General features: G+C 53.8%; 1 protein-coding gene across 2 annotated transcripts in view; it reads left to right on the forward strand.

Moving 5' to 3' along the window:
• Positions 1-22,931, forward strand: part of TEAD4 (TEA domain transcription factor 4) — a 67,199-nt gene continuing 44,268 nt past the window's right edge. The window contains exons 1-2 of one of the 2 annotated variants that reach the window (XM_036865497.1): positions 1-444; positions 911-1,025. The gene's annotated coding sequence lies outside the window, so the exon portion shown is untranslated. The remainder of the gene's footprint in view (positions 445-910; positions 1,026-22,931) is intronic. The other variant, XM_036865498.1, reaches the window with a different exon arrangement.

Below are 22,931 nucleotides of genomic sequence, written 5' to 3' on the forward strand. Positions count from 1 at the left end.
CTGGCGGCCGGGCGCGAGGCCAGAGGCCGGCCCGCGGGTCAGGGGGAAGGGTTCCGGCCTCGGCCGAGAGCGGGGGGCTGGCCAGGACCGGCGGGAAGCCGGGCCAGGGGAGGAGGAAGAGAGTCTGGGCCGAGATCAAAGGGGAAGCACGTGTGCGGAGCGGCGGCCGAAGCCGGAGCAGGACGCCGAGGTCGCAGCCTACAGTCCCCGCGGCCGCCCCCCGCCAGCACCGCCCGCCCCGCGCCCGCGGCCCCTCCCCGCGTCCCAGTCTCCTCCCCGAGGGCTCGGGGCCGGGCCGCCACTCCCTCCAGCTCCCGCCCTCGGCCGCGCGCATCTCATTCCAGCCCTCATTCCTCACATTCCAGGCTTCCTCCTTTCAAACCCCAGGCCGGGGGCGGGGAGGGCCCGCAGCTCCCGGCTCCGCCGTGCGGCCGCGTCCCCCAGGTGAGTGGCCCCGCCGCCGCGCCCCTCTGCCGCTCCCCGGGCGCTCTCTTCTTCCGGCCTTGGACCTGCGCTCCGGGCCCGCCGTCCCCCCCTCTCCCGTCTCCCCTCTCCCACTTCCCTCCCTTCCGCCCTCCTGCGCGCGCTCGGTTCCCCCGGCTCCCTTCCTCTCCCGTTGACTCACCCCGCCAGGAATAGGGATCGCCCGTGCTTTCCCGTCAGTCCCCTTCTGGGAAAACTCCTCCCTCCGCGAGCCCCGCTCCGCCCCGCTCCGCGCACCGGCTACAGCGCGCCGGACCCCGCGCACCGACTACCGCGCACCGAGTACCGCGCGCTGGGCGCGGCGAGCTGGGCTCGGGACGGCGCGGGGTCGGCCCCGTCCCGCGACCCGCCTTCCTCCCCGCCCAGCGGATCTGCCCCGGGTCCGGAGCCCGGGTCTCCGCTCGCTGACCCCGCGTCGTCCCTGCAGCGCCCTCGCCGGCCTCCCGGGACCTCAGCGGAGCCGCGGCTGGAAGAGCGGCGCCGGGGCGGACTCCGCGGGACTGGCCCGGCGCGCCCGCCCACCTCCCCGCACCCTGGGACCGGTAAGGCGGCGGCGCGGGAGGAGCTCTCACCCAGGACCGGACTGGGTGGCGAGTCGGGCACGTGGAGGCGCGCGGACCGCAGGGCCGTGGTGGGCGAGAGGGCCGGGGTGGGGGGGGGGGAAGGGGAGCGCGCGGAGCCGAAAGGACCGGAGGCGGAGCCGAGGACGCCGGCGGCAGGAGAGACCCGGCACCCGCGCCTCTTTTCTGCTGGGCGCTTCTCGGGCTCGGAAGGAGAGCCCTGGAGGTGGGTGCCCTGGCGGTTTGCAGTGCCGAGGCTTTGCGAGAGCGGAGGGGACCTCCGCAAAAGGTCCCCGCTCCCCAGGGCTTGAGAAGCTTGGTGCGTTCTACGCTGGGGACCAGCGAGTCTGGGGAGCAGAGCTCCCAGACCCCGAAGCGGATATTTCCCCGGCGGGTGGGCCGACCCGGGACTCGCGCCTCCGTGCACTCGTGTGTCAGGGGGTTCGGGCCAGACCCGGAGGGTAAGTGATGAGTTCACGTGGCGTCTGGCTGTCCTGTCTCCTTAGCTTCGAGTGTATGTGAGGGTGACACCGGCTCACAGATGACTCACCTGGCTTCCAGGAGGCGGATTTGTTTGTGTCGAACGGGAGCGCGTTTCCACTCGCTAAGAGTGCCGTTTTTCTGAGAGCTGAGTGTCTCTGAGGACTTGCGAGATGCCGCCTCTCTCAGTGTGCGTTTTCCCCGCGAGGATGTTGTTCTTGGGCAGGACTGTCCTTGCTCCCTGCCGAAGCGGGGGCAGGAGACAGTGTCCCTGGTGGTGTGTGTACGGGAGTAGTTGGCTGTGGGAGTGTGCGGCCCCCAGGCTCCACTCGCCCTGGACCCGCGGAGCTGGAAGGAAGCTGTCCACACCTGCCTCTTCCAGGCAGCTGTCTTTCTAGGGAGGTCGGTTTTGTTTTGCCTGGGCAGAAAGTTAAGGGAAGTTGAGATTCTTGTCTTTCCGTGACAGTAGTGAGATTTGGGGATGTTTGTGGGGTTGGACCCCCGAGAAAGAGACCGTTTTGAATCTTGAGATTTGTGTAAACAGTGCTTTTATTTTACTTATTTATTTTTAACTTTTAAAAAATTTTATGCAATTTTTAGAGGCAACTTTCCATTTCCAGTTACAACAAAATATGGGCTATATTCCCTGTGTTGTACAACACATCCTTGTAGCCTATGGTACACTCAATAGTTTGTACCTCCCCTCCCCCGCCCCTAAATTGCGCTGCCCCCTCCCCACTGGTAACCACCAGTTTGCTCATATCTATATCTGTGAGTCCTCTTCTTTTTTGTTATATTCACTAGTTTTGTTGTTTAAATTCCACATGTAAGTGATATCACACAGTATTTGTCTAGACAGTGCTTTTAAATTTGGCCCCAAGAACAAGGAGGAATCGAACTACTTTCTCCTGGTCCAGCTCTCCTTAGAGCTGCCGGGGCAGTCAAATGGAAGAATCCTCCTCCTTGAAGACTTGCTAGACCAGGAGGCACTGTCCTGAGCATTGCAAAGATGCTTTGGTGCCAGCCTGGGAGGGAAGGCCGCCTCTGATTTGCCGGTTGACCTGTGAGGAGAACCTTGTGGGTATCTCTGTTTCCCCATCTCTTCCTTTCTGCTTTGCTTTCTGTTTTCTCTCCATTGGGGTTTCACCATGTGAAACATTTTAGAGGAGGGAGCTGGGTAGGGCGAGAGCCACAATGCCCAGGAGATTGGCCGCAGTGTGAGATTGACAGCACGTGGTGGGGATGGGTGGGGGGAACGCAGGCCGACCCCTTATCGAGTTCTTTCTTCATTCTCACAGCCAGATGCTGTGGGCATAATGTTTAGGGCTTCTTGAAAGGAAGGGACCAGACACTGCCAGGGGGTGGGGACTCGCCGCCCCTCCTCCACGCACCCTGAGGACACAGGTGTGCTGCTGGGGGCCACCTCCCCCCTCACTGGCTCAGGCCGGGTGTGGGTGGGGCTTCGAGGGCGTCTGGTCTAAAGATGGAGTAGAGCGGGTTCAGGTTTGGGGTCACACGTACCAGGGTATAAATCCTGACACTTACTCGCTACCTTTAAGTCTTCGGGCTCGGTTTCCTGATGAGTAATATGGGAGGAGTTCATTAGTATCTATCGGAAAAGTTGGTGGTGAAAATTAAGTGTTTGCAGAGCACCTCGCACCGTGCCTGGCACAGCCAGAGGCGCAGCAGCCAGTGTTTCCTAAGCCTGTTTCAGCATAGAACCCCTTTTTTCCTGGGAACTTCTCTGAACACCCTTTGCTAAACCCTGCCCTGCCATTCATGTTTATTTAGCCAGATGGCTTGAGCGCTTTGGGCCCTACAGGCTTCTTCCCTCAGACTTAGGAACCAGGGTCGCTAGTGGCCCAGGTGGAGGTGGGAGCCCGGCTTTGTCACCGCAGAGCACAGGGTCTCCCACTCCTATGTTCTAATTACCGTTTTGCCTTGACCCCAGGGTGAACTTGCTGAACATTAGTGAACTCTAATGTCAGCACCTAACTCGCTCATTTTAAAGATGAGGAGCAGCCACTACAGAGAACAGTATGGAGCTTCCTTAAAAAAATAAAAATATATGGTCCAGCAATCCCATTCCTGGCACATATCCAGAGAAAACTGTAATTCGAAATGATACATGTACCCCAGTGCTCATAGCAGCACTATTTACAATAGCCAAGACATGGAAGCAACTTACATGTCCATTGACAGATGAATGGATAAAGAAGATGTGGTATATATATATATATATATATATATATATACAGTGGAATACTACTCAGCCATAAAAAAGAATGAAATAATGCCATTTGCAGCAACATGGATGGACCTGGAGATTATCATGCTAAGTGAAGTTAAGTCAGGCAGAGAAAGACAAATACCATATGATATCACTTATATGTGGAATCTAAAAAATGGTACAAAAGAACTTATTTACAAAACAGGAATAGACTCACAGACATAGAAAACAAACTTACGCTTACCAAAGGGGAAGGGGGTGGGGGAGGGATAAATTAGGAGTTTGGGATTAGCAGATATACACTGCTATATATAAAATAGATAAACAGCAGGACCTACTGTATAGCACAGGGAACTATATTCAGTATCTTGTAGTAACCTATAATGGAAGAGAATCTAAAAAAGAATATATATACACACACACACAAAATAACTGAATCACTTTGCTGTACACCTGAAACTAATACAACGTTGTAAATGTCAACTATAGTTCAATAAAAATTTTAAAAATAATAAAAATAAAGATGGGAAACTGAAGCCCTGGTGGGACAGTAGCTTGCTTAAGGTCGCACAGCTGGTGAGTGGCGCAGCTGGGGCTGGAGTCCACCCTGGTCCATTCTGGTCCATTCTGTCTCCTGCGCCGTCTCCTGCTCTGTGGGTCCCAATGCCCAGACTCCCGGCCACCTTCGTCTAACAGGCGTGGAGGCTGGCGCACTGTGCCTGGGGATGTCTCCCATCTTGTGGCTCAAAGTCGTTGGGGCAGAAATACTCCACTCCTTCCAGCAGAAAGTGCAGAACCCTGGAATCTGAGAATGACCTCTGGAAGGGGCGGGGCCCTCAAGGGGTCTTTAAAATGCACCCTCCTTTCTCCTCGAGGGTCTGCTGGTGGAGAAGGGTCCCTCTGTGTTTCCAGGTCCCCTGGGATGCAGTGCCACAGCCTCCATGTGCTTCCAGCCCGGTCTTGCACTGGTGACTGTCACAGAGCCATCCCTATCTGAGGCTCCTGTCCCTCTTCCCAGTGGCAGTGGAGGACGTGGTCGCCCCGTGCCTTCCTGCAGCCGATGTCAGACCCGGGTTGCCTGCCTTCCTTTGCCCCCTGTGACCCTTTGCTGGCAGGAGTTGGGACCACAGCTCCCTTTAAGGCTCTGAAACTGTAGCTGAACAGCTGCTGTCGGGGGGGGGGGCCCCCCTTCCCCTAGGGTGTGACCAGTTCAGGGGCCCAGGTGGAGGTGGGGCAGGGCTGTGTAGCTAGGCACAGTCTCCAGCTCCTAGGCTCTCATTCCAGCTTTGCCTTGACCGCTTCTGAAATGACAGTTCTTCGCACGCTTTTGGTTTTTCCATGTAGATACTAGGGATATGGGCTTGGAGCCCTCAGCTGGAGCGACTGGCCCTTTGGGAGCATTTCCACCAGAATCCCAGCCCCCAAGGACCTTGCCCAACATCCTCCGGCCTTCAGTACATCAGGAAGATGGGCCCGGCTCCCTGCAGTGTGGACTGCTGAGGGTGGGCGGGCCCCCATGGGTGGGGACTCAGCTTCCTTTGACCCAAACTTCACACGAACAATAGACTTCAGAGGAGTCACCAGGGGCAGGAAATGGGAGCTGTGCTGAGGCTGGGTGACCCTCGTGGGGGAGGGGATGCATATCCGGCCTGAAGGAAAGGCAGGGTGTTGGGGGCAGTGCAAAGGGCACTGGGGAGGGGCCGGTGACACACAGGGTGGGCCTCTCCTCTGCAGGGGCCCTGTTGACTCAGAGAAGCCTGAGCTGCTGAAGCCCATCCTCTGGCTGAACCCTCTGCTTTGTCTTCTCAGCTGAGGTGTCCCAGTGTCTGCTGGTCTGGCCCACCCCTGCCAGTACTGCGCTCCGTTCCCTCAAGCCCCCGAGATGTTTGCGTGAATCGTCCCGGCCAGGATAAAAGACCGGTCTTGGTCCTCTCCGGCTGACGGCCATCTTGGCGTTGAGCCTTGAGTAATAATAGTTGACTGGGCCGTGGGCAGAGCTCCAGGTGGGGAAGCAGCCGGCCTGGGTCAGCTGGACAACAGAAAGGGATATTTCTGAGCTACAGTCAGAGCAGGAGGATGACAGGGACAGGCTGGGGGGCAGCTGGCGTCTCCAAGGTGAAGCGCCCTTACCACGCCCTCATCTTTGTCAGGGAAGAGCAGACTTGTGAGAGGGCTAAGGCCAGCCTTGGACGAGGTGCCTTGGACCACACTTAAGTCGCTTTTCCTGAGCTCAGGCGGCCAGATTCTCACAGATCGTGTTTTGGGGACCTGAGAGAAGCTTCTGGGGTCTGGGAAGAGGTGAGGACGGCAGGGTAACAAATGCTGTCCTGGTTCATCTCTTCAAGGGGGCAAGACCGGGGTCCTGAAGTGGCCGGCTGGGAAGCTTCTTATCCATCCCTGGCCAAATTCCAGGTCAGATATTTGAACATACAGTCTGTGGGGACATCAGAAATGAAGTTGAGGTAACTAGTAGCCGACATGGGTTCACTCTACCAAGTCGTGGGAAAATCACCTAATTTGGGTTCAAGAGAATTGAGTGTGTTCTGGCTGATGGCAGCAGTAAGATGGATTTGTAGCCGGTGGAAAGACCACCCTGGGTACTGAGCTCACGTCACCCTGGGGTGAGGTCTCTAGTGATATATGTCACATCTTTTTTGGCTTTGTCCTCTATCAGTTCTGTACATGTTTAGGATAACAAGCCTATTGGATGACAGAACCAGGATTCAAAATCATTTCAATTGACTAGAATGCTGAGATTAAGCAGAACCCTGAAATTAAAATAAATTTTCAGTTAAGATTAATACATGCTCATTATAGAACACCAGGAAAATAAAGAAATCTATAAAGGAGAAAATAAAATGGTACATAGTGCCACAACTCAGGGATGAGTACCGTTAATAGTTTGGTATATGTCCCTCCAAACTTGTGCTCATGCAAGTCTATATATTTTAACATAATTGCAATTATACTCTATTCTGTTTTTTTTAACTACTCTATACTATAGAGTGAGTATATAAATTATTGAAAACCGTAATTTTAAGGATCTGAATAATATTACATCATATGACAATACCTTATTTAACTGTGCTGTACTGGACTTTTAAAAAAAATTGTTCTCAATTTTTAGCCATTCAAAATAACTTGACATCTAGCAATATTAAACATGTCTTCTTATCTCAAGATGAAACCTAAAAAGTTTACGTGTAAAATCCTGCATTTAAGTTCAGAATATCAATTATATAGAATAGGAACTTGCTGTCCATTCTTGGGGGGAAAAAAAAAACTTGGGGTTTTTGGTTGATGAAGGAAGGGGAAGGGAAATGAGCATTTATTAAGTGCCCACTGGATGCCAGGCGTTATTCTAAACATCTCTCTCGACATCTCTTTTAATCTTCACAGCAGCCCTGTGAGATGGGGTTTGTTATTATTTTTTTAACCTCTCCTTTACAGAGGAGGAAGAAGCTACATGGAGATGAATGGTGGGTTGGAGTTTGTACCCGGGTCCGCCACGCGCTTCCCTGTGGGCCCTGTGGTGTGCGGAGCCTGCGTCAGAAAGGCTTGAGTCCAGTGCAGTGCTCCAGTCACACTGGGAGCCTCCTCTGGTTTTGGAGGGTGGACACACCGGACCTAGGAAGTACTGAGCTTCGAGCATCTCAGCCGAGTTTGGAGCGGGGGTGGGTGCTGGCATTTCTCTCCCAGGAGGCGGCCTTCCTTGCAGGAAAAGCAGATCCATCCGTCATTTCAGGAGGCAGGACCAGGTGGAACTACACAGAATTTCTGTTTCTGTGCAGAACTGGTTAGGGATGCTTCGCTGGACGTCTCTGTGCTGGATGGGAGGTGGGATCAGATGACCTCTGGGGCCTCTGCCTCCCCCTTATGGTCCTGGCCTCAGTTTCTCCACATGTGGCAGGTGGGGACCCCACTAGGCGAGGAGGGAGGTGTTTTCCCACTTTGACCCTCGGGGAGATCCATCCTGCCGGAGGTGAGGCTGAGAGATGTGGGGGAAGGAGCAGTGTCCCAGCAGGTGGAAGATGCAGCACGGGGAGGTGTGGGCGGCATTGCCTGGCCCGCGTCACCCTTGTGCAAGCTGAGTGGACGGGCGTCAGGGTCAGGGGAAGATGCCCTGGCGTCGGGTAGCGGCTGCGAGTACAGACTCCGGAGCCGGTGCTGTCCGCTGGGAATGTGAAATTGAACGTGAGCTGGGAGCCACGTTTAAGAGGCGAAAAGAAACTAGTCAAATGAATTTTTTTTTTTTTTTAGTTTTTTTTTTTTAACATCTTTATTGGAGTATAATTGCTTTACAATGGTGTGTTAGTTTCTGCTTTATAACAAAGTGAATCAGTTATACATATACATATGTCCCCATATCTCTTCCCTCTTGCAAAATGAATTTTTTTTTTAACTTTTTATTTTACATTGGAGTATAGTTGCTTAACAATGTTGTGATAGTTTCAGGTGTACAGCACAGTGATTCAGTTATGCATTTTCCCATTTAGGTTGTTACATAATATTGAGCAGAGTTCCCTGTGCTATACAGTAGGTCCTTGTTGGTTATCCATTTTAAATATAGCCGTGTGTACGTGTCAATCCCAAACTCCCTAACTGTCCCTTCCCCCTACCCTTCCCTAGTGAAATGAATTTTAATAATATTTTCTATTAAACTACAGTGTCTAAAATATTATCGCTTAACGTGTAATCAATAGTAAAACAATATTAATGAGATAGTTTACATTGTTTTTCATAAAAAGGGTTGGGATCCAGCCCGTGTTTTAACTCAACGACACGTCTCTGTTGCACCGGCCACGCTTCAAGTGCCCACTAGCCGTGGCCAGTGTTTGGACAGTAGAGGTTCACAGCCAGCCTGCCTGCCTGGGTTTGAAGCCCCTACCTGCTGCTCTTCAGCTATGTGGCCTTGGGCAAGTTTCCAGGCTGCAGTGTGTCTTATTTTCCCCTTTATTTTTTATTTGGCCGAGCCACGCGGTTTGCGGGATCTTAGTTCCTGACCAGGGATCCAACCCACGCCCCCTGAAGTGGAAGCGTGGAGTCCTAACCACTGGACCGCCAGGGAAGTCGCTTATTTTCCCCTCTTATTAATGGGGGCAATACTAATAACAGTGCCAACCCCATACGGTTGATGTGAAGATTAAATTAGGCAATATCTGTAAAGTGCTTGGTTTCTTTGCCTGGCACATATTAAACACTGTATAAGTGTTTATCAGGTAAATGACCTATAACTGGTCCTTAACCCCTGGAGAGGCAGTGCTGTGCTTGGGAAAGCCCAGCCATAGAGGGGCCCCGTGGCCCCTGGGGGTCCCTGCCGGCGCCCGTAGTTCTACAGAGTGAAATGGATTCAGATCAGATGGGCTGATTGGTTGTTGCTGCACAGAGGGCCACCTCCTGGGAGAGAAATGCCAGCCCCCGATGATGGGACAGGGTCCTGTCCCTCAACAGGTGTGTCCTGAGCCTCTGTCTCCTCGGGGCTCGGAGCTGTGCTTCGTGGCAAGGAGGAAGAAAAGCGTCCTGGAAGATCGCGTGACCTCGTGTTGACTTGGAGGTTTGAGTGCTTCCGACACCCCCCGCGGAGCTCCGTCAGCCGCAGCAGCGCCAGCTCTCCTTGGCATCAGCCCCCTCTGCTTGCACCTGCCCTCAGTGGTCACAGAGCACCCACGGTGTGCCCGGTGTGTGCCAGGTGCAGCGGCGGTCACGTGGCAAGTGCTCAAGGAGCGTGCGATCTAGCAGGGGAGACGGACTGAGTAGCGAACGCTGAGAGCCTGCGGGGTGCAAGAAGGGCTAATGAGAAGCACAGACAAAGGACTTCCCTGGCGGTCCAGGGGTTAGGGCTCCGTGCTTCCACTGCGGGGGGCACGGGATCCATCCCTGGTTGGGGAACTGAGATCCCCGTGCTGCACGGTGCGGCCACGAAAGAAAGAAAGAAAGAAGGAAAGAAGAAGCAGCAGCAGCAGCACAGGCAAGTGCGGAGGGGATGCCTGGTAAAGAGGATTCATCCTGAAGGGGCTGGGAGCAGTCAGGGAAGGCTTCATGGAAGAAGAGGCACTTGAAGGATGTTAGGTTTCTGACAGCTGAGTGTGTACATGTGTAAGAGGGGCAGAGAGAAGGAGAGAGGGAGGAAGGAAGAGGACAGGAGAAATATCTGTGAGAAGAGAGAAAAAGTAGTGATTTCAGGGCTGTGGGCATGAAATGACTAGAGGAGGGACTTTATGAACACGGTCAATTTTCCGGGCACTCTGGGTAGAATAAGGAGGACTTGTTAAAAGTTTCGTTTTAAATTTACATGCAGCCGAGTTTACTCCTTGTGATGTGTAGTCCTATGAGCTTTGACAGATGCACGGAGTTGGGTGGTCGCCACCATGGTCAGGGTCCACAACCGACCATCTCCCCAGACGGCTCCTCAACGCTGCAGTCCCTTCGCCCCATGCCCACCCTGCCCTCCGCGATCTGTTCTCACTGCTGTGGTCTTGCCTTTTCTAGAACGTCAGGTGAAAGCATACAGTGTGTAGCTTTGGGCTCTGCTGACTTCACTCAGCAGAATGCCCCCTTCGACCAGGTGGTGTGTGGGTCAGAAGTTAGTTCCCTTTCATTGCTGAGTCATAAGGACCCCGTTATAGGGAATTTTCTGGCGGTCCAGTGGTTAGGACTCCAAGCTTCCACTTCAGGGGGCACAGGTTTGATTCCTGGTCGGGGAACTGAGATCCTGCATGCCATGTGATGTGGCCCCAAAATAAAAAATACAAAATAAAGTAAGGACCCCGTTATATGGCGTCCCACAGTGTGCTTGGCCGTTTGCTGGTTGAAGGACTTTGGGGTGGTTTCCAGACCTTGATGATTTTGTAAAGCTGCTGTCGTCACTGGTGTGCAGGTTTTTGTGCAAACACAGGTCTCCATTTCTCTTGGATAAATACCTAGGAGTGGGATTGCTGGGTCACGCGGTACGTGTATGTTTAAAGCTTTAAGAAACTGCCAGACTGTTTTCCCACGTGTACCGTTTGGCATTTCTCCCAGCAGAGCGTCAGAGTTCCATCACTTGGTATCTTCAGCAGCACCTGGTGTTGTCAGGTCTCTTTCTGTTTTGTTTGTGCCGTCCGCGTAGGTGTGTAGTAGAATCTCCCTGAGGTTTTAATTTGCATTTCCTTGATGGCTACCATGTGGAACATCCTTTCGGGTGCTTATTTGCCATTCATACAACTTCTTTGGTGAGATGTATGTCCAAATCCTTTGCCTATTTTTTTCATTTGATTGTTTTGTTATGAGAGTTCTTTAATATTCTGGATACAAGTCCCCTGTCAGACGTGTGATTTACAAATTTTGGGGAAATTCACTTAAGGAGAAAATCTCCAAAAGAAGATGCTGGGTGTGGGGTAAGAGTTTGGTGTCCTAAGCCTTGGCCTTTCTTCAGGGCAAAGGTGGGACCGGGTTGAGGTGGGAGATGGGGGTCCCCTAGAGAAAGACCTACGGAAAAGAGGAGGGGACCGGTCTTCCGTGAGGTCCCACTCCTGGCGCAGCAGCTGCTTCAGAACAGGAGGCCCCGGTGGTGTCTTGCTGGCCAGGCCCATCGAGAGCAACGAATGCTTGTGCACAGCCTGGGTATCAGCCGCTTATGTGGCCTTGTTTCCAAACTGGGTGACCGTGCATTCTGGAATTGGAGGCGGCCGGAGTGAGGGCTGGGCGGGTTTTTGGCTGGTGCAGAGGGGAATCAGTGGGGTGGGTTTCTGGGTCAGGGTGGGTCTTCGCTGGTGTGACCTCAGCCTAGGGTCTGAGGGCCCTGGGCCATTGGAATTTCTACCCCGGTGCAGGCAGGGTGGCTCTGAGACCGAAGGACATTCCTATGAAAAGGACCCAGGGTGGGGTGGGTGCTGCCTCTCGGTTAACCTCCGTCCAGCCTGTCCCTCGCCTGTGTCCTGGGGCCCGTGGCGCTGCCAGATGCAGGGGTCTTCATTCCCTCCTGGGCAGGCCTTTCCCAGAGATGATTAGAGAGCGGGCAGAGCTGAGGATGGGGCTCGCGAACTGCTCTCTGGGGCTCCCCCTGAGCCCTCGCCCCGCCGTGGCTCCCTGATGCCCTGGGCCCCGGAGGGCTCCTTCTCCCTGGCGGGGGGGCGGGGCTTGAGCTGCAGGGGCACCGGTGCGGGCACAGCCCCAGTCCTGGCACATGGGCATGGTCCTGCACTCTGTGGGCGCAGCGGTGTAGGGGAGGCCCAGCTTGCTCAGGCCCTGCCTGGGGATTCGCCGTGTGAGGAGTTTCCAGGACTCCGGGTCCTTGATCTCTTGTGAGATCTGGATTCCACAGGACAGGCCCGCCCAGAGGGAGCCCAGCGGGTTGGTGCAGTCCCTTGGCCTCCAGTACTTTTGTGACTTTTGCTTTATTTTAGAATCCTGGGAAGGGCCCAGAGGAGAAATAAATGCAAGGCTTACTCCGCCCATCTTTTTTTTTTTTTTTTTTTTCCCAGCTTCCCCAAATGTATATTTATCTTTATTTATTTATTTTTGGCTGCCCTGTGCGGCTTGTGAGATCTTAGTTCCCCGACTAGGAATCGAACCCGGGCCCTTGGCAGTGAGAGCGCCAAGTCCTAACCACTGGACTGCCAGGGAACTCCCTACTTTATTATTATTATTATTACTATTATTATTATTTTTTTTAAAGATAGTAGTCATCTTTTCTTTTTAAAATTTATTTATTTATTTATTTATCTTTGGCTGTGTTGGGTCTTCGTTTCTGTGCGAGGGCTTTCTCTAGTTGCGGCAAGTGGGGGCCACTCTTCATCGCCGTGCACAGGCCTCTCACTATTGCGGCCTCTCTTGTTGCGGAGCACAGGCTCCAGACGCGCAGACTCAGTAGTTGTGGCTCATGGACCCAGTTGCTCTGCGGCATGTGGGATCTTCCCAGACCAGGACTCGAACCCGTGTCCCCTGTATTGGCAGGCGGACTCTCAACCACTGCACCACCAGGGAAGCCCTATTATTATTTTTTAAATGTATTTTATTGGAGTGTAGTTGATTTACAATGTTGTGTTAATTTCTGCTGTACAGCAAAGTGGTTCAGTTATACATATATACAGTCTTCTCCACCTTTTTTTAAAGTCAGTAGCCTTTGTTGTTATTATTACTTTGAGCGGTTTTGGGTTTACATAAAAGTTGAGCAGAAATTACACAGAATACCCTCCCTCCTCCCTGCTTTCTGCTTATTAACACCTTGCCCTGTGTGGCATATTTGTTACCTTGATGGGCCAGGATTGATATGTTATTAACTAAAGTCCGCAGTTTATATTAGGGTCCGCTGCGTGTGTGGTGTGTTCTGTGGGTTTGGACACACGTCTCGTCGCATGTAATGGTGGCATTACAGCCCCAGACGGAGTGGCTTCACTGCCCTGGAGCTCCTGTGTCCCACCTGCTCATCCCTCCACTGATCTTCTGTTGTCCCCATGGTGTCACCTTCTCCGAATGCTGTGTGGTCTTTGTCCTAGTCTGCAGCCTTTCCAGGTGTGGCTTCAGATGGGCCTCACTTAGGGATATGCCTCTAAGTTTCCTCCAAGTTTTCCCCTGACTTGATAGCTCATTTCTTTTTCATCGTGAATGATCTTCCACTTTCCCCACCTTTTCTCTTTGTAAGTGGGGATACCGAGGTCCGGAGAGGGAAAGTGTTCCCACGAATCATGGCAAGGCTGAATGTGGGACCTGATTTCTCCTCCTTGTGAGATCAGAGGGGCTTCTGTGCTGCTCCATCAGGGCCCCTTTCTTGGCCCCAGTGGGTGGGGCAGAGGTGGAGGGCCTTGGACAAGCCCTTCCTGGATGCCTTAGGGCTAGGCCCGCAGACACCCACAGCCCTGGCCCTGGGAGGATGGCTGGCGGCAGAGCTGAGGGGGATGGGGTGCTGGAGCCCCGCCCTCATTAACCCCCACCGCCCCTCTGGGGTGGGTGTCTGAGGGATGGGCTAGGGGGCCGGATCTGCTCAGGAATCTTATCTCCCTCTATTTCTCTTCCTCTCTGAGGCACTCTGCCCCTCCCTGCTGACCCGTCCCTCTGGCCTGCTTCCCTCTCCACCTATTTCCTGCTTTCTGTGCCCCTCACTCGTCCTGCTCCTCAGCTCCCCGCTGTCCAGGGGAGAATGCCCCTCATCGTCCTTCTCCCCCCCTCATCCCCCCCATCCCGCCATCACCTCTCCGTCACCCCTCCATCACCCCTCCATCACCCTGCCATCACCCCTCCGTCACCCCGCCATCACCCCTCCGTCACCCCGCCATCACCCCTCCGTCACCCCGCCGTCACCCCGCCGTCACCCCGCCGTCACCACTCCATCACCTCGCCGTCACCCCGCCGTCACCCCGCCGTCACCCCGCCGTCACCCCTCTGTCACCCCTCCATCATTACCCCGCCGGGAGCTGACCTCTGTGCCAGCCAGGATTGATCCTGATCCTCAAGATAGGCCTGTGAGGAGGAGAGATGTTGTCCCCTCTGCAGCGTATCTTCAAGGACACAGCCCCAGAGAGTCGAGTGGCCCGCCCGGTGTGAGTGCCAGTGTGAGGCCCAGCCAGGCCTCTGGCGCCGGGCTCCACAGCGCCACGCCCCTGGCTGCCCTGGCTCTCCGTGGCTTTGGTTCCAACAGGCGCTCACACGGGGAAGGACTGTGGGACCCCCTCCTTTTGCCTTCTTCCCTTTCACCCCCTCCCCATCCTGTCCTGTCGAGAAGCGAGGTATGATCAACGTCCCCACTGAAAGGGGAGGGAGGGACACGCTGCTGCCCTCCAGGGCTTTGCCTGTTTCATCCCACTGGTCCTCCATCATCGCTCCGCAAGGGGCGTCTGCTCCCAGTTTGAGGGATGAGGAAACAGGAGCTTCGGGAGGTGAATGTGTAGCTGCTCAGAGGCAGACGTTAACCCAGGTTCTGGGACTTCCCTGGTGGTCCAGTGGTTAAGACTCCGTGCTCCCGATGCAGGGGGCCTGAGTTCGATCCCTGGTCAGGGAAGTAGATCCCGAATGCCGCAACTAAAGATCCCACGTGCCGCAACTACTGAGCCCATGTGCTGCAACGAAGACCCGGGGCAGCCAGATAAATAAATATTTAAACAAACAAACAAACAACAAAACCCAGGTCCTGTGACCCTGAACTTCTTCACGATAGACCAGACAGCCTGACGCCCAGCTTTCCCAGAGCTGCGTGCCTTTGGAGAGGAAGGGGCGCTGCCTGGCGCGAAGGACGGTGGGGCGTTTGGGCCTCATGACCTCAGGTTCTGGGTGGTTTCGTTATTTGGCCTCCAGCAAGCCCCGGCTGGCCTTCTGAGTCACACGGGGCCCAGCTTTGTCCAGCTGCCTGGCCCTGCCCAGCCCATCCGCTATCTGTGGGTTGTTTCTAGTCCTCCCCCGCCTTCCTTCCATCCCGGGGGTTCGCCTTCTCTCTCTGCATTTCTGCTTATACGTAGGCCAACTTCCTTTCTCTCCTGTATGTTGGGCTCCAGACTCCTGGAGTGACCCCCTCTCCCCTCTCCATCCATTTCTTTTTCCCTTCTATCTCCTGGTGACCCTTTTTAAAAAAATGTGGTAGAATATGCACCACATAAAATGTACCATTTTAACCGTTGTTAAGTGTACAGTTCAGTAACATTAAGTACAGTGTTGTGTTAACCATCACCATCGGTCTTCAGAACTTTTTCATCATCCCAAACAGAAACTCTGTCCCCATTACAGAACTTCCGCCTCACCCCACACCCCTCATAACCTGTCTTCTACTTTCTGTCTCTGTGGATTTGCCTGTTTTAGGTGTTTCATAGAAGCGGAATCATAGAATATTCATCCTTTATGTGTCTGGCTTATTTCACTTAGCATAATGTCCCCAAGTTCATCCATGTTGTAGCATGTGTCAGAATTCCATTGCTTTTTATTTTTATTTTTTTTAATCTTTAATTTTTGTATCTTTTTGGCCGTGCCGCATGGCTTTTGGGATCTCAGTTCCCCAACCAGGGATTGAACCCGGCCCACGGCAGTGAAAGCACGGGAGTCCTAACCACTGGACCACCAGGGAACTCCCTTTTTTTCCCCATTCCTTTTTAAAGCTGAATAATAGTTCACTGTATGGATAGATGACCTTTTGTTTATTCCTTCGTCTGTTGAAGGACATTTGGGTTGTCTCCACCTTTTGGCTGCCTTGGGGCATGTCTTTCTGCACCAGGTGTGATTTTCCCAGGGTCTTGAGCTCAGTGTCTATTGAAATCCTCCCCCTCCCCCCAAGATGTTTACCTGTAATGGTTTAACGTGTTACTCTCCCTGGTGCACTGGATTCTTGTCATTCCTGATTCCTATAAAGTCACTGAGAACATGAATTAGCAGGTACTGAACCCGTGTTCTGAGGGCAGACACGGGTTAGGTTCCTGTGAGGCTCTGGTTGCAACATTTTTGTCATCCATTTAATTCGTAACCTTGCTTTATGTGTGTTTCTGTTCAGAGACACCTAATTTAATATAGATTGTTGATTCATTAACATTGAACTCACGACCAACAGCACCATCACTCCCGCCTGGACAAAGCTTATCTAACGCGTGTATTTTCTCCATGAGGCACATCACGACCTCCTTGCACCTGGGGACACCAGGCAGCACCCCAGCACTGCACTTGGGGGCCATTTTAAACAGTGAGATCAACAACAAAAAGACAAAAGTGGGAAAAGCATGGCACTAAATAGACCTGGAAAAGGACGGACGCTTGTTTGGGGTCTGAGCTGAAACCGGAAGGCAGGGCGGGCTTGCTTGACCTCAGGTGGACCACGGGTGACGGCTGCTCAGCGCAGGGACATGTCCGAGTGACCAGGAAGCACCGCCAGTGTCAGTTTAGGTTACAGATTCTAGTGAGTGAACGAATTTGCAAACACGGAATCTGTGACGGTTCTGTGGGTAATAAGGGGTGGACTGTACTTGCATCGTTGCAGGGACCCCTGGACCCATAGATGAAGTATGTTGAGGGCAGAACCATGTCCTAGTGACCTCATACCCCGAGCCTGGCGTACAGTAGGTAATTTCAGCTTTACTGAGGCATAACTGACATCTAGAACTGTAAGATACTTCAAGGGTCTGGTGATTTGACGTGCATATACATTGTGAAAGGGTCCCCTCCATCTAGTTAATTAGCACATCTCTCATCTCACATGTTTTTCTTTTGTGTGTGTGTGAGAACATTCAGCAACTGTAGTCACCATGTGAGACATTAGACCTCAGACCCTTCTTTCTTTTTCTTTCTTTCTTTTTCTCTTTCTTTCCTTCCTTCCTTCCTTCCTTCCTCCCTCCCTCCCTCCCTCCCTCCTTTCTTTCTTTCTTTCTTTCTTTCTTTCTTTCTTTCTTTCTTTCTTTCTTTCTTTCTTTCTTTCTTTCTTTCTTTCTTTCTTTCTCTCTCTCTCTCTCTCTTTCTTTCTTTCTTTCTTTCTTTCTCTCTTTCTTTCTTTCTTCCTCTCTCTCTCCCCCAGCGTGGCACGTGGGATCTTAGTTCCCTGACCAGGGATCGAACAGGTGCCCCCTGCAGCGGAAGCGTGGATTCCCAACCACTGCACCACCAGGGAAGTCCTCAGACCTTATTCTTAGAGCCGAACTTTTCTGTTCCCTTTTACGGACCTCTTCCATTTCCCTCCGCCCTCCGTAGATGTTTGTGGTTGGACTGGTGTTGGGAATTAAGTACAGAGGCCTGGCCTCAGCCGGAAAACAATGTGCGTGAACTCAGAGGCCGTGAGGAGGCCAGAGGCTGGAGGGGAGAGGGGGACGGGGCTGGAGGGAGGCTGGGGCCCACTGTTCCTGATCTCCCCTCCTGTTCTTGTTTAAGGAATGAGGTCCGGACAGCGAAGGCTCAGAGATGACTGGCCCTGCCCTCCCCACCCTGGCACCCCAGAGGTCTCTATCTGCTTCAGTGTGTGCAGTATTTTGTGGTCCTTGTACAGTTGGATCCAATCTCCAGAGTCTGGTCCGGTGCGACTAGCCAGGGTAATGATGGGAGAGCCATTTTTGTCCCAGCTCTGAAGTCTGTTGGATGAGGAAAATCCACACTCTGTCCAGTGCAGTGCTCTGTGGGTTCTGTAACAGCTAAGTCAGATTGGGCGAAGCACCTGGGGTTCAGAAACTAGACCCCACCTGCCCTGATAACCGGACCTCATAGACGAGTCCTGCAGCCTGAAGAAGGATCCCTGTTCTGGGGTTGAAGCAGAAGGGGACCCACTCCCTTCCTCCCAGATTACCTAGTCTCCACGCCCCGCCCCCCCAACCATATCCCATATCCCACATCTTCATACCTGGGATTCATGTATCTGGAAGATTGGGACGGGTTCCTGGAAGGAAACCCCAACTTTTCTTTTCCTTCCAGCTTCTCAGTTATAGGGGTTGTTGGGATGAAGGAGGTGGTTCTTCCAAAGGCCTCCAGGAGAGGGGCATCAGCGTTAAGAGCTGAGGCATCTGTGGGCAGGACGTGAGAACCCCATCCCGAGGGTCCTGTGTGGCTGGAGCCTTTAGCCTGGATCCCAGAGCTCTTGTTCTTGTAACTGGGCGGGAGCCTCAGGCCCTGTCCTCACGGTCTCTCCCTAACTTTCTGGATGACGCCAGGCAAGTCCTATAAATTTCCCTAGTTCCTTCCAGCCTCCATCACTTCCAGTCTGGGGGCAGTGCCATGGGGAGGAGGTTATAACATGTGTTGACGCCCAACGAGTCAGAGATATTGTGATAAAAAGGAAACGAGTAGTAGATTTGTCCTTGACCGAGGAAAGGGGACCAGTGGAAGAATTGACTCCTTAATTAAGGATGCCGTGTGCTGCTAAGTCCCCAACTTGGAGCCAGGAGTGGTGGGGGACACGGACGTAGGAGAAAATCATGTCCTCAAGTAGCTCACAGCCAGCAGGGGAGACAGGTGGGCACAGGTGCCATCACTTTTACAGGACCAGGTGTTGCCACGTTCTGAGTGGCATGTTGGGGGCTCCAGGCGTGAGGGGGAGTCGGGGGGGCTGAGTGATCACTGATGGCCGTGGAGGGCTACTGAAGGGGGTGGGCTTTGAGAGCAGGAGACAAGTCTTGAGGACACCACAGTGGACCAGGCAGGGGACAGGACTAGATCTGAGGTCACTCTGTCAGGGTGAGATATTGGTCCTCCTTGAGACTTGGGTTCTCCATTTATAACCTGAGGATCACAGTTCCCTTCCTGTCCTGAAGGTGTTTTTGAGAAGCTTATTATTCTCATTATTAGAAAGATCTTGATAAAAGCCCGTAAGTTCCCGATTCTTTGGAAAAGTCCTGAGTAACGGCATCGGCGGTCCCTAGGATGGAGCTGAGTGCTCTGTGGCCTTGGGTGGGCTTTTAGGGGGGGCGGGGCAGAGTGGGAGGCCGCCGGGGCAGGCCCTGGAGCCAAGTCAGGGATTATTTTTGTTCCTCTGCTCGTGGCACCTGGCCCAGGCTCAGCGATGCCATCTGTCCCCTCCAGCCCCTCCTGGCAGGCCCCCGAGGGTCGCTGGGGGAGGAGGAGGAGCAGCAGAGGGACCCTTCACTGGGCTGCTGTTGGCTTACCCTACCCCCCACCCCTTCTAGCCGCGGGCAGAGGCCGCGTGGGAGCTTTGCCTGGGGAGGGAAGCACCTGCCAGGCCCGGCCGTGGGCTGGCGGGGGTGGCGGGGGGGTTGTGGAGAGGCCAGGCCGGCAGGGTTGTGGGCTAGGAATGGCAGGCCACACGGAGCTGGGAGCAGCTCCATTTTGGTAATGGATCCCGTGGCCCAGGGCCTTGGGTGACCCTCTGCCCAGCTCTCCTTGGGGCGGACCCAGTGCGGGAGCCTCAGCAAACCTGCCTCCTGGGGCAGGGTCTGGGCCCGGCTTGCCCCTGCCCACGAAGCCCAGCTCGCAGCTCAGCCCAGCTCCCAGCTCAGCCCAGCTCCCAGCCCAGCTCCCAGCCCAGCCCAGCTCCCAGCTCCCAGCCCAGCTCCCAGCTCCCAGCCCAGCTCCCAGCTCCCAGCCCAGCTCCCAGCCCAGCCCAGCTCCCAGCTCCCAGCCCAGCTCCCAGCTCCCAGCTCCCAGCCCAGCCCAGCTCCCAGCTCAACCCAGCTCCCAGCCCAGCCCAGCTCCCAGCTCCCAGCCCAGCTCCCAGCTCCCAGCTCCCAGCCCAGCCCAGCTCCCAGCCCAGCCCAGCTCCCAGCCCAGCCCAGCTCCCAGCTCCCAGCTCCCAGCCCAGCTCCCAGCCCAGCCCAGCTCCCAGCTCAACCCAGCTCCCAGCCCAGCCCCGCTCCCAGCTCCCAGCCCAGCTCCCAGCTCCCAGCTCCCAGCCCAGCCCAGCCCAGCTCCCAGCCCAGCCCAGCTCCCAGCCCAGCCCAGCTCCCAGCCCAGCCCAGCTCCCAGCCCAGCTCCCAGCCCAGCCCAGCTCCCAGCCCAGCCCAGCTCCCAGCTCCCAGCCCAGCTCCCAGCCCAGCCCAGCTCCCAGCCCAGCCCAGCTCCCAGCCCAGCCCAGCTCCCAGCCCAGCCCAGCTCCCAGCTCCCAGCCCAGCCCAGCTCCCAGCTCAGCCCAGCTCCCAGCTCCCAGCCCAGCTCCCAGCCCAGCCCAGCTCCCAGCTCAGGGGAAGGAAGGGCCCAGGGACCACAGGCCCTGCTCTCCGAGGGGCCCACGTGGAGCCAGGGAAGTTGGGGCACCCTCCTTTTCATCTCCTAACTTTCTGGTCTCCGGGGCACCTTCTGTGTTTAGTGTCAGATCCCAGAAGAAAATCTAGGTGAAGCCAGGAGACACGACGCCGTAGGTATTCATATTATTAACTAGCTAGTATTAATTATTATTAGGCTTTAGGGCTTAAGGTGTATGTATCTAACTGGTCTGTTTAGGGCTCTAGGCTTTACGTGCAGCTTAGTAAGGGTGACGTGAATAGCTCTTCCTGAGCACGGGCTCTGGGTCAGGCCCTGTGCAGTTGACATCTGGTCTTACCGACCATCGCATGGACGCCTCTCCAAGGCGGATCGGTTTCCAGCCTCCTCTGAGCAAAGCCACAGGCGAGAGTCCGCAAGGTATGTTTAGAGGCCGCTTGGGAGAGTAGGGGGTTGGGCTGCGAGCCGCAGGCACTGCCAGGGCAGGAGGGACCTGCCAGGGACAGAATTCACAGGTGAGCTGGCTGAGGCCCAGAGAAACGGAGGGACTCGTCCACGGTCACAGTGGCTTGTAGAACTGGAGCCAGAAACAGCGTCTTGATTCCCAGACGTCACCCTTTCATTTACAAGCCTCCAGAATAAACCCCAAAGGGATTTACATACAACTCAAGCTCTCCCTCTGGTGTGCCCAAGTCCAGACATTTACTGAGATTTTCTTCTGTTTCCTGACACTGAACACAGAATAGTGCATCCTCTCCACAGAGAAATCATTACTTCACAGACACGCACCAAATAGCCATTGATTTGTTCATCCTTTTGTCCCCAGCGTGTGCAGTGTGCGGAGGATTTAGCGGAGAAAGACGGCCAGCCCTGCCCTCGTGGGGTCTGCAGTGTGTTAAGGGGGATCAGTCACCCTGGGAGCTGGGACTGAGGTGCCCAAAGCACGGGGACCTGCCGGAGCGCGGAGGGCGCCTCACCCAGACTGAGCTTGGGGCCATCCTCCCAGGGGAAGGGAGATTTTGGCTGGAACAGCTGTACTCCTGAAACTAACACAGTATTGTAAATCAGCTATTCTTCAATTAAAAAAAAAAATGAAAAAGAAAAGATTTTGGCTGGACCTTAAGGATGGGTAGGAGTTGGCCGGGGGAAGGGGGATGGGGAGGAAAGTCACCGGCAGCTCTGCCCTGTGCGGGGGAAGAGCTTGGCATTTTGGGGTATCATTTGGGCAACTGAGTTTGGGGCTTGGGAGCGGGGTGCAAAGAAGAGGGAGGAGAGAGAATGGTGCAGATGGATGGAAGGTATGGCTGGAGAGCCGCAATCAGCGGATAAAGGGCCCTGTAAAATCCCATTATCTAAGAGCCCTGGAAAGACTTTAAGTGGAGGAATCATGTGCTGTAGAAGCATTGCTGGCTGCAGTGAAAAGATTATGGAGTCTGGATGGGACTTGCCCGGTCATCCAGGTGAGCACTGGGGAAGCTTTGGGTTAGGGCTCCAAGAGAGAAAGACAGGGTGTGGTCGTGGATTGCTGATGGGAGATGAGAGGGAAAAGTCAAAAGGCACTCCTCGGTTTCTGGCTTCTGGGTGGAGGGTTGTGTCTGTTCCTGAGCGGCCGAGCAGGAGGAAGGTTCAGCCACAAGTGGAAGGATGGGACTTTGGCCATGTTGAGTCGGAAGAGCTTTGGAGACGTCTGGTGATCGGAGGCTGGTCGCTATGCAGTCCGAACCCAGGAAAGATTCAGGTTTGGGAATCATAGTGAGGGGCAAGCCATGGGTGAGGACCCCCCCCCCACAAGGGGTGTGTTCAGGGTTTAAAGAGGAGAGGTCAGGTCGGAACCGTGGGGAGACATGTATGGGAAGGGTCTGACCCAAGGTGAAGGCGCTCAGTTAGATGACTTGACAACCGTCTTGGGCTTCCCTGTGTTTTGAGAATCAGTGTTAAGTTTTGTGGAAAACCTTGTGAGATTTTTATTCCTGATTTCATTGAATTTATGCTTTATCTGGAGAGGTTCGACCTCTTGGTGATGGTTTTTGCCATCCACAAACACACAGTTTCCTCTCCATTTATGTAGGGATTGTACGTCTTTCAAAGCAATTACCATTTTCTCTGTAAAGTGACAAATCTTTGTTAGATTTATCACTACTGGATAAATTATGGCTTTGGTTTCCAAATGGGGTATTTGGAATACAAAAAATTATGTTGTCTAATACCTTATTTCTGTCATAAAAGAATGGAATTGGTTTTGATATGTTGGTCTTGCTGAACTTTTTTATGATTTGTTTGTAGCATCTTTTCAATCTTCTCTCATCATTCCTTAGCGTAATGACAATTTTACTTCCTTTCCAATCTTCACAATTCTTTTTCTGCTCTACTGTGTTGGCTAGGACTTCTATTACAGTGTGAGTGTTCAGTGTTGAAACTCAGCATTCTTTATCTTATTCCTGACTTTAAATGTAATGCTTTTAGTGTTTAATCATTAAAAGTTTTGGTCACCAATTTCAACCTGTGAATGGGTTTTTTTCCCCTCACCAACCAGCTGGGTGTCCTACAATTCAACTCAGTTCTAACATTATCTACCAGGAGGTAGCGTGAGATCCCAC

The sequence above is a fragment of the Balaenoptera musculus genome, chromosome 10 (genome assembly GCF_009873245.2).
Source record: "Balaenoptera musculus isolate JJ_BM4_2016_0621 chromosome 10, mBalMus1.pri.v3, whole genome shotgun sequence".
NCBI classification, from domain to species: domain Eukaryota; kingdom Metazoa; phylum Chordata; class Mammalia; order Artiodactyla; family Balaenopteridae; genus Balaenoptera; species Balaenoptera musculus.